Raw genomic sequence first — 9,687 nt, forward strand, 5'->3', positions numbered from 1 at the left:
AGAAATTTCATTAATTTCAGTAAGATTACATATTCATGGAGCTTCAAATTCCTTGAGAGTTTAATTCGTGGATGAAGAATAATGGGCGATAGTAATATCCGTGTAAGATTACATTTCAGGGTGAATTAAAAAAAATTTATAAGTTGAAAATGTCTTTCAATTGATATTAATAATTTTTCCAATAAAAAGTCCCATATATAACGGTGTAACCGAAGGTTTCTTCTGTATCTGTCCGTCTGTCCGTCCGTGTTGCTGTCCTCTGTCTGTCTCTCCTACTTGTTTTTCCACACTTTCTCTAGTGCAGAAGATTCATTTTCATTTTCATTGATTTTTTGATGGAATTATGGGATCCTCAATTTTTCATAATATGGATTAAGATCGAATTCGTGCCGCACTTAATTAATTATCTAAAGGAGATTGTTATGTTAAAATTATTTATTGAAACTTGCGGGGTATCTTAGATATTAAATAGTTTTATGAATTAACATCCTAAAGAGAAAGGAACACCCGGTATGGAATATATATTGTTTATGTATTTCTCTCAGAATGCTTGCTTATTTTAAAGTCTAGTATAAGAACAATTTAAATAATTATTTTCTTTAATTATTCAAAGGCAAAATAGCAAACAAAAGGCAACTACTAATATATTTTTTACATAAAAATATTATTGACAGTAAGAACTCTCTCTCTCTCTCTCTCTCTCTCTCTCTCTCTTATGTATATAACTAAAACATTTTCTTTATTTACATGTAAATTGAAGTTTCGAAATCTTTTCATCAAGAAAAACAGGGATATATTGAATGTATATATATATAAATGTTCAATTTAAAATATAAAAGAAATAAAATGGAAAATAAATTGCAGTCACAAAACCAAGTTCAATCAGAACTTGGATAAAGCTTTGCTCCGATATATACACCTGTCCTTCCGATGGCATCATTTACAATTTGTCGCAAGAAGCCCCCAAAACCCAAGGCAATACACAGATGGTCAAACCTTGACTATAATCGCGTAATTCATCATGTGGAGAGGGTTGGCACAATTCGAGTTCCGCATAGTCTCCATCATCTTCTCCTCTGTCATTCCAAGATGGAATATTTAAATTGTCCGAGTTCTTGATCTGTATCTTCAATTCTGTCAAGTATATATTCTTTTGCATCTCTCGTTGCATTCCCCTCCTCATTTGCCTTGTTCAGGATTTGTTTTCTGGCATTTCTGTTAAAATGAACATATATAATCGAAAATGGTTTAAACAATCAAAATAATCATGAACATAATATTGAAATTTTAAGGAATAAATTAACAGACAAAACCAACCACGTTAGAATGTATGACCTGAATTGGGATAGTGTATGCTTTATCAACCGCGTATTTTTTTTTCAATGTGTAAACTATTCCAACCAGAGGTTTACCAGTTTAATTTAAAAGATTTAATTCATTTCTTTCGATTTTCTCTCTTTTCGTGTATACAATAGGATATACCACTCAAAACCGATTTCAACTGAGTATATTTTTTTGTAACGTCGAGCAAAAAAAATTGTTCTTTAGGTATTTCACTGTGACCTACGCAATAAATAATTCGATATGAAATAAATCATTTTGCTTATTAGATGACATATTACAACCAAAATTAAATAATTGATTTTTAATATTAAATATTATTTCTGCTTGATGTCAGCGTGTAAGTATAAAACATTTTATGCCTTCTATGAGAAATATCAGCCTGAATTAGTGCAGTGAAAAACAACCAAACACAAATACATGTATGCAGTTTTGTCGAATGTCATTTAATTCAATGACATAAAGTAAAATATATAACAATTCATTAAGGGGGATCACCTAATATTAAACAATACAGGTAACATGTACATAGGTGAAAAGTACAAGTGTAATCCCCTGAGACTGACTAGAAATTTATATGCAGTGGACAGATCAAAATACATGTAAATATGCATAAAATAAAACATAAATGAGTAAATCCTTGGAGGCGTCCAAACAATTGCGCAGTGAGGAGTTGACGCCAAAAAAAGGAGAAAAATCAAAAGAAAACATTTTTATAAAAAAAAAGTAAAATACAGAAATTAATGTCATTTTTTGAAGTATTTTTTTTAAATATATATAAGAACATTGAAGTTGAAGTTCATATGATATCAAATATTTTTAAGACTATATGTTCTTGACAAATAACAAATACTGATGCAACAAAGACATTAATTAACATTCACCTGTTAGCTGTTCACTTGTGGATCAAGGGAAGCCAAAATCACTGCATGGAATGTTTAGTATATATGTATATTATAAAGGTCTTAAACTAACCTGAAGACAATGCAGGCAGAATTTTTAACATAAAATTTACATGAGCAGCTATCCGCTAAACTCAAGTATCTTAAACTAATACATGTAATATGGAAGCAGATTTCAACACACAATTTATATGAGCAGCAATTCGCTAAACACATGTATCTTAATCATTCAATTTACATGAGCAGCTATCCGCTGAACTCATGTATCTTAACTCAAGACTACGGAAGCATATTTTAACATACAATTTACATGAGTAGCTATCCTCTGAACTCATGTATCTTAACTCAAGGTTATGCAAACAGATTTTGACACACAATTTACATGAGCAGCTATCAGCAGAACTCATGTGTCTCAACTCAAGACTATGCAAGCAGATTTTTACATACAATTTACATGAGCAGCTATCCGCTGAACCATGTATCTTAGCTCAAGTCTATGCTGGCAGATTTAAACATACAATTTAAATAAGTAGCCATTATCTTACATGTTGCTGAAAGGTTATGCAGGCCGGTTTCAATACTGAACTCATTGACATTAGTAAGCAGATTATAGAGACATTATAAGTACATCAATACTGGGCTCAGTAACTAAAATACATTTTACAAAAGCAACAAAGTGCTGACCTCATAAAAAATTGAGCTGAATTACACAGAGTTGAAGACAATAGAGAATGTACATTGTGCAATAATGGATAAACCATTTGCTGGTCTCATGACCAGATTTACAAAATTAATGATAGAACAATTAATGCTACATAAGAAGCTTATGCATTGCCTTATCTTAATTTGCACAGTAGATAAATGACAGATGCTGACTACTCTATGTATGATGTTCCTTGGTTGTACATGTTTGAGAAAATGATATTTGCCATTCAACACAGATATCTACATAGAATCCATAGGAGGAGCCTGAGCATATTGAGTTTGTAGCTTGCCCTTCCTGGTAGTGTGGATTTCAAACTTTGGTGGCATCATTTTCCAACAGTTTACTATGAAGACAGCTGGCATCGTGTCCAGAGTACCTAAACTTGAATGACCTTGTTGGTCGCTTGATCATATATCCGCATTTGAGGTTCCATTTGAGAGCACTGTTTCAGCATTTTTTTTTATTTTTGGGAACAAGATTTTTCATGCGACTGTGATTAGCTCATTCAGCGGCATCTCTTCCTTTAGGATTTTTGTTGAACAATTTTGCAGCTGGGATGAAGTTCCAATAATGCACAATTTCCGCCATCTGAAATTTGTAAGCTACATTGCCACTCCCTTTTGTGCCTTGGTTGGTACTGAAGTGAGGCGTTGATCACTTTATAGTTCAGGTTGGCCTTTGGCATCGATGTACTGCTACATGTAACATGGTAAATAGTGTATGAATATAATGCACTACTGAAGCCTAGGACTATGTACATACTGGAACCCAAGAAAATGAGAAACATTTTTACATTGAGATTCTCAGAACAGTCTCGATGACATGCTACATGTACTGCATGAAAAGAATGATTAAAATATCAATTTTAAGTTTCTCATAATACTGAAAGTTCTTTTCTCTTCAAATTGAAATATGAAACAATGATTCTACTGATATGATTTTTTTTACAACAATTGTTCAGAATGTTTCCACAGATGTATAAAATGGTATGTACAGAATGTTTCTTCAAAAACTGTGAAACATTATACTGAACTGTTTACAAAAAGAACTTGAAACATTATGCTGAACTATTTCCACAAAGAACTTGAAACATTAAACTAAATGTTTCTACAAAGAACTTGAAACATTATACTGAATGTTTTAACAAAACCTTTGAAACATTATACTGAATGTTTCCGAAACAAACTTTAAACATTATATCAAATGCTTCGACATAAAATTTGAAACATTAAACTAAATGTTTCCATAAACACTAATACATGACTATGAAACATTATACTGAATGCTTCCACAAAACCCGTGAAACATAATACTGAATGTTTCCATAAAAAATTGAAACATTATGCTGAATGTATCCAAAACAAACTTATTCCGAATGTTTCGAGATACACTTGAAGCATTATACTGAATGTTACCACAAACACATATACGTGACTATGAAACATAATACTGAATATTTCCACAAAAACTTTGCTACATTATTTTGAATGTTTCCAAAACAAACTTGAAACATTATTCTGAATGTTTCCACAAACACTATGAAACATTATACTGAATGCTTCCATAAAACTTTGAAACATTATACTGAATGTCTCCACAAAATAACTTGAAACATTATACTGAATACTTCCGAAACAAACTTTAAATATTATACCAAATGCTTCGACATAAATTTGAAACATTTAACTAAATCTTTCCACAAACACTAATACATGACTTTGAAACATTATACTGAATGCTTCCACAAAACGTTAGAAACATAATACTGAATGTTTCCATAAAAAATTGAAACATTATGCTGAATGTTTCCAAAACAAACTTTAAACATTATTCCGAATGTTTCGAGATAAACTTGAAACATTATACTGAATGTTACCACAAACACATATACGTGACTATGAAATATAATACTGAATATTTCCACAAAAACTTTGATACATTATATTGAATGTTTCCAAAACAAACTTGAAACATTATTCTGAATGTTTCCACAAACACTATAAAACATTATACTGAATGTTTCCACCAACACCGTTCACTATGAAACATTATACTGAATGCTTCCATAAAACTTTGAAACATTATACTGAATTTTTTCACAAAAAAGACTTGAAAAATTATTCTGAATGCTTCCACAAGGACTTGAAACATTATACTAAATGTTTCCACAAAACCTTTGAAACATTATACCGAATGTTTCCTCAAAAACTTTGAAACATCATACTGAATGTTTCCATCAAAACTTGAAACATTACACTGAATGTTTCCAAAACAAAATTTAAACATTATACTTACTTTTTCAACATAAACTTTGAAACATTATACTGAATGTTTACACAAACATTAATACATGGCTACGAAACATGATACTGAATAATTCCGCAAAAACTTTGAAACATTATATTGAATGTTTCCAAGACAAAATTGAAACTTTATACTGAATGCTTAGAAATAAACTTCGAAACAATATACTGAATGTATCTACAAAAACTTTAAAATATCATACTGAATGTTTCCACAAAAACGAGAAACATTATACTAAATGCTTCAAAATAACTTGACACATGAAACTGAATGTTTCGACATAAACTTTGAAACGTTATACTGAATGCTTCCGAAAAAAAAAAAACAAACTTGAAACATTATACTGAATGTTTCCACCAAAACTTGAAATATAATAATGAATGTTTCGACACAAACATTGGAACATTATACTGAATTTTTGAAGACAAAAACTTTGAAATATTAATTATAATGAATGTTTTCACAAAGACAATGAAGCATACTGAATGTTTCTTCAAAAACTTTGAAACCTTAGACTGAATGTTTGCACAAAAACAATGAAACATTGAACTGTATGTTTGCACAAAATTTTGAAATAAAATACTTTATTTCCAGGAAAACTTTTAATCAGCATACTGAATGGTTCCATCAAATCTTTAAACATTCACAAAAAAAAAACCAAAACCAAACTAATCGACATTATACTGAATGTTTCCACAAATATTGAAACAATGTAATGAATGTTTTCACAATTATCTTGAACATATTTCTTAATGTCTCTTCTTATTTATTTGATGCATATTATAATTTTTCCTTTCTTTTTTTTTTTGTTTTTTTTTTTTGTTTTTTTTTTCTTTTTGATATTATGATGCCATTGAAAATATTATTGTTAGCTATAGAGTACTAATTTAAATGGAATATACAAAACATTATCAAATTTTCTACTGCACACTGTACAAGTCAAACAATATCTTGAAAATATAATTGACATTGATTGCAAGGTTATAATGAAATATTGAAAAACATTTCACTGATTCAGAATGATTGCATAATTTGCATTTCAAATATATACTCGTATATATTTTTTAAATATTGAACCATTTTTCTCCCAATATTTCTATTAATAGCATAAAAAATGATAAATTGCATTTGAATGTTTCAAAAACCATTAATGAGGATTTTGATGAACATAAAAATATATTAGACATTGCTGAGTCTTCCTTACAGGAATAATGCCCCTTAAGAATTATATTTAAGGCAGTTCTAAATAAACTTGATATGCCTTCATATATATGGCATTGAATTACCAAATGTTCCCTTTTTCTGATGCTGCAAAAAAATGATTATCAACTTCATTGATATCTTCGCATCATTAGAAAAATTGTGTTAAACATTCTGTAAATTGTTAACTGGATATGCAAGGTATTGTAAGGAACAGTACACAACTCGTTATATAGCCCTGAGCTGAGCATAATTTAATTAAGGCTATATAATAATGATAAAGAACATAAACTGGTGTACTGGTCGTATTTCTTTGAAAAGATGATAAAATGCACAAGCAAAGGAACATTCCTCATAGGCTGAACAGTGTATGGAGTTTACTGAAGGTGGACTCCATCCGGATCCAGGATCAGAGAGGATAGGAGAGACTCCCCGAAAACCCCCGGTGAGGCTAGAGTACAATTCACGATACTGCAGATGACATCCCGTGGTGACCGATTGACCACGAACACAGATTCATAAAAAAGCAAACATGTGTAGATCAGCGGACAGGATAATTGACCGATAACCCCCGTTGACATTTTGTGCAGAAAATCAATTGCTCTCTGCTTATTTTATTTTCTCAGATTTGCATACTGCATAATGCAGAAGATTAAAAATGCATTCAAATCGCAATGACACAACATATATTTTGCATAAGTAAAAAAAACAATGTTCTTATGACGGAACTATTAAAAATGGCACACATAGAAATGTCTAATTTACTAATTATCATAAATATACTATAGAAGAAAGTTTGATCCGCTGAATGATTAAACACGTGCATGCACATTGAAGAAAGATTAATTCTTGATTTAACACTTGGATGTGTTTATAAACAAGCCAATATTTCCATGTGTAAACAATGATTCGATCAACCAACGAGGATAACACCGCCATTAATTATGCGTAAACAGGTTCCACAATCAGGCAAGTTATTAACTCCAGTGTAAACAGGATAAATAAAATTGCAGAATCAAACAGTCATATAAAATTCACAATTTGATGCAGTTGCAGAATATTCAAATGGAACAATGACTGTAAATATAGATTAAGTGCGCATGATACGTAAGTGCGATTTCATTCGCCGAGACAACCGATAATTCTCTCCATGAAAAGGCGGTATCATAATCAGGGAAACGATACAGGTTAAATAATTAAATGGAAAACAGTTTCAACATAAATGCTTTTATTTCCATAATATGATTTTACTGAACATCAGAAAGACAAATCATAAGGAGAACCCATGAAGTGGTAACAGGTACATATGGTAAATAAATATAAATTATGACAATGATTTGCCCTGTTGCACCACCAGTTAGCTTGTATTTTATAAAGGCATGTAGCTTAAACAAAATGACGTATGAATAAAATAACGATTTTAAAGCTGCTCCAAATATGTAAACAACGTTAAAAATTTATTTGTTTTGTTATAATGACCGAAAACAATACTGCCTTTAATTGACAGGAATGCACAATCACTGCATTCCTACAACTTCTCCAATGCATGGACGAAAGCTTTCCCTGCGTTTCAAATTCTTCATGGGGGTTGTCAAAGTGAACCGCAACCCTTGCAGTGTGTAGCGAGTTCTGCCAAAAAAACCATCTGTACTTCCACTGTAATAGGATCCACGATACGAGGATAATTTCCACGGCATAAATTACAGGCACCGATGATTTTCCCTTAAGGAGCTGACAAATAATTAATCTTTTATTAAATTTTTCAACGCACTACCAGGCTAACAAAAATGGCGCAACAAAATCAAAGATTTTGATTGGTTACTCTGTCAAGAAAAGCAAAGGTTGCGATTTCGCAATAAAAGGTTATATGATAATTGCTCTGCGATAAAGGCGAATATCTTGCAGACTGCGCAGGGATATGCGGAATTATCCTATGGTGTAAAATAAAGTATATTTCTCATAGCGGCATAAATTGAATATAGTTTCTTTTTAAAAAGATGATGGAAAATTAACTTACCGAACAACAAAAATTATGTTGAGCAAAACACTTGTAAAGAGAGCTGCAACAACCACATACAGAGATACATGTACCGTAGTTGCTTTACACTCCAAAGATTGGTTGATTGCTAAAATGAAAAAAAAAGTTACACCATATATCTCGTACTCTTTTCACCAATCATTTAATTATATATTTTTACCTAATAAAAATATGGCATATAAAACTCTCTTTCTAAAAAGTTGAAACATGTGACCAAAAATACATGATATAATTCTTGGCGATATTTTATTTAAGGTTATTAAATCATCCGTCTAAAAAGTTATTTTCCTTCATATCATACCAAGCAAAGAAATATCCTTCCAAATTAAATAAAAATGTCAAGTTACTGTCTTTTTATGAATACATGTTTGCCTTTTTTTAACAAAATAAAGTTATGTCATTCGGCAGGAGAACTAAGGAAACATTTATTGATTTTATTTATGGAATCACTGTGTAATTATTTTTATATGCAAGCACATCATCGATAGTGGAAAACATAGTATTATCTTCATAACGAGCGAAGATACTTAGAGAATCATCTATTGTTTTGATGTCGTCTGACGCATTGTGACATCAGTTATGAAACTAACTTACAAATAAAGGGGAGACAGGGCTTCGGCGTTTATGCAAATTATCACGCAAGCCAATCGATTGATTACGTCATGAAATCGAAAAATAAGACAGTTATTCCTTAAATTAAAAGGTCTGAGTCAATGTATCGTGATAAATTCCTGAGACAGATTTTTTTTAAATTAACATTTTTTCGTGTTTAGTAACAGAGATTCTCTCTATTTAGATAATTTTGAATGTTTATGTTTTCGTGTGACGTCACAATTGATTTCCTGCACTCGGAAAATACAACCGTGAAGAGTTTTTATCATGCTTAAGTCTAATTCAACGATATCCTTGGCGATATTGAGGTAAGCTTCACCCTGTGATACTTATGCAGTAACTAATTACGATATGACGACAGACATTCAATAGTTAATTTAGAAATATTTATTGACAGTTTTTTTTCCCCAAATGAGTCTTTTGTTGTTAAAGCTGCCTTGAAAAATGCAGAATTATCACACCCAAATACCATATAAAATTAATGCAATTGCTTTCAGATAATCTTAACACTATGAATATTCTGAAATATTTGAGTATATAGTGTTATCAATCATATTTATCGTTTGTGCGTAAAAATTTCCGTT

The 9,687-nt window shown here is 30.9% G+C and overlaps 1 long non-coding RNA gene across 1 annotated transcript; it reads right to left on the reverse strand.

Moving 5' to 3' along the window:
* Positions 1–581: 581 nt before the first annotated feature.
* On the reverse strand, positions 582–9,268 carry LOC134276874 (uncharacterized). Its single transcript, XR_009994134.1, has 2 exons — positions 8,471–9,268; positions 582–1,215 (listed from the first exon to the last, which is right to left on the reverse strand). It is a non-coding gene; the product is annotated as an uncharacterized LOC134276874 (long non-coding RNA).
* Between the last annotated feature and the right edge of the window lie 419 nt (positions 9,269–9,687).

This window comes from Saccostrea cucullata, unplaced genomic scaffold (assembly GCF_032062105.1).
Source record: "Saccostrea cucullata isolate Sc308-1 unplaced genomic scaffold, CSIRO_AGI_Scuc_v1 ctg7038, whole genome shotgun sequence".
NCBI lineage: Eukaryota > Metazoa > Mollusca > Bivalvia > Ostreida > Ostreidae > Saccostrea > Saccostrea cuccullata.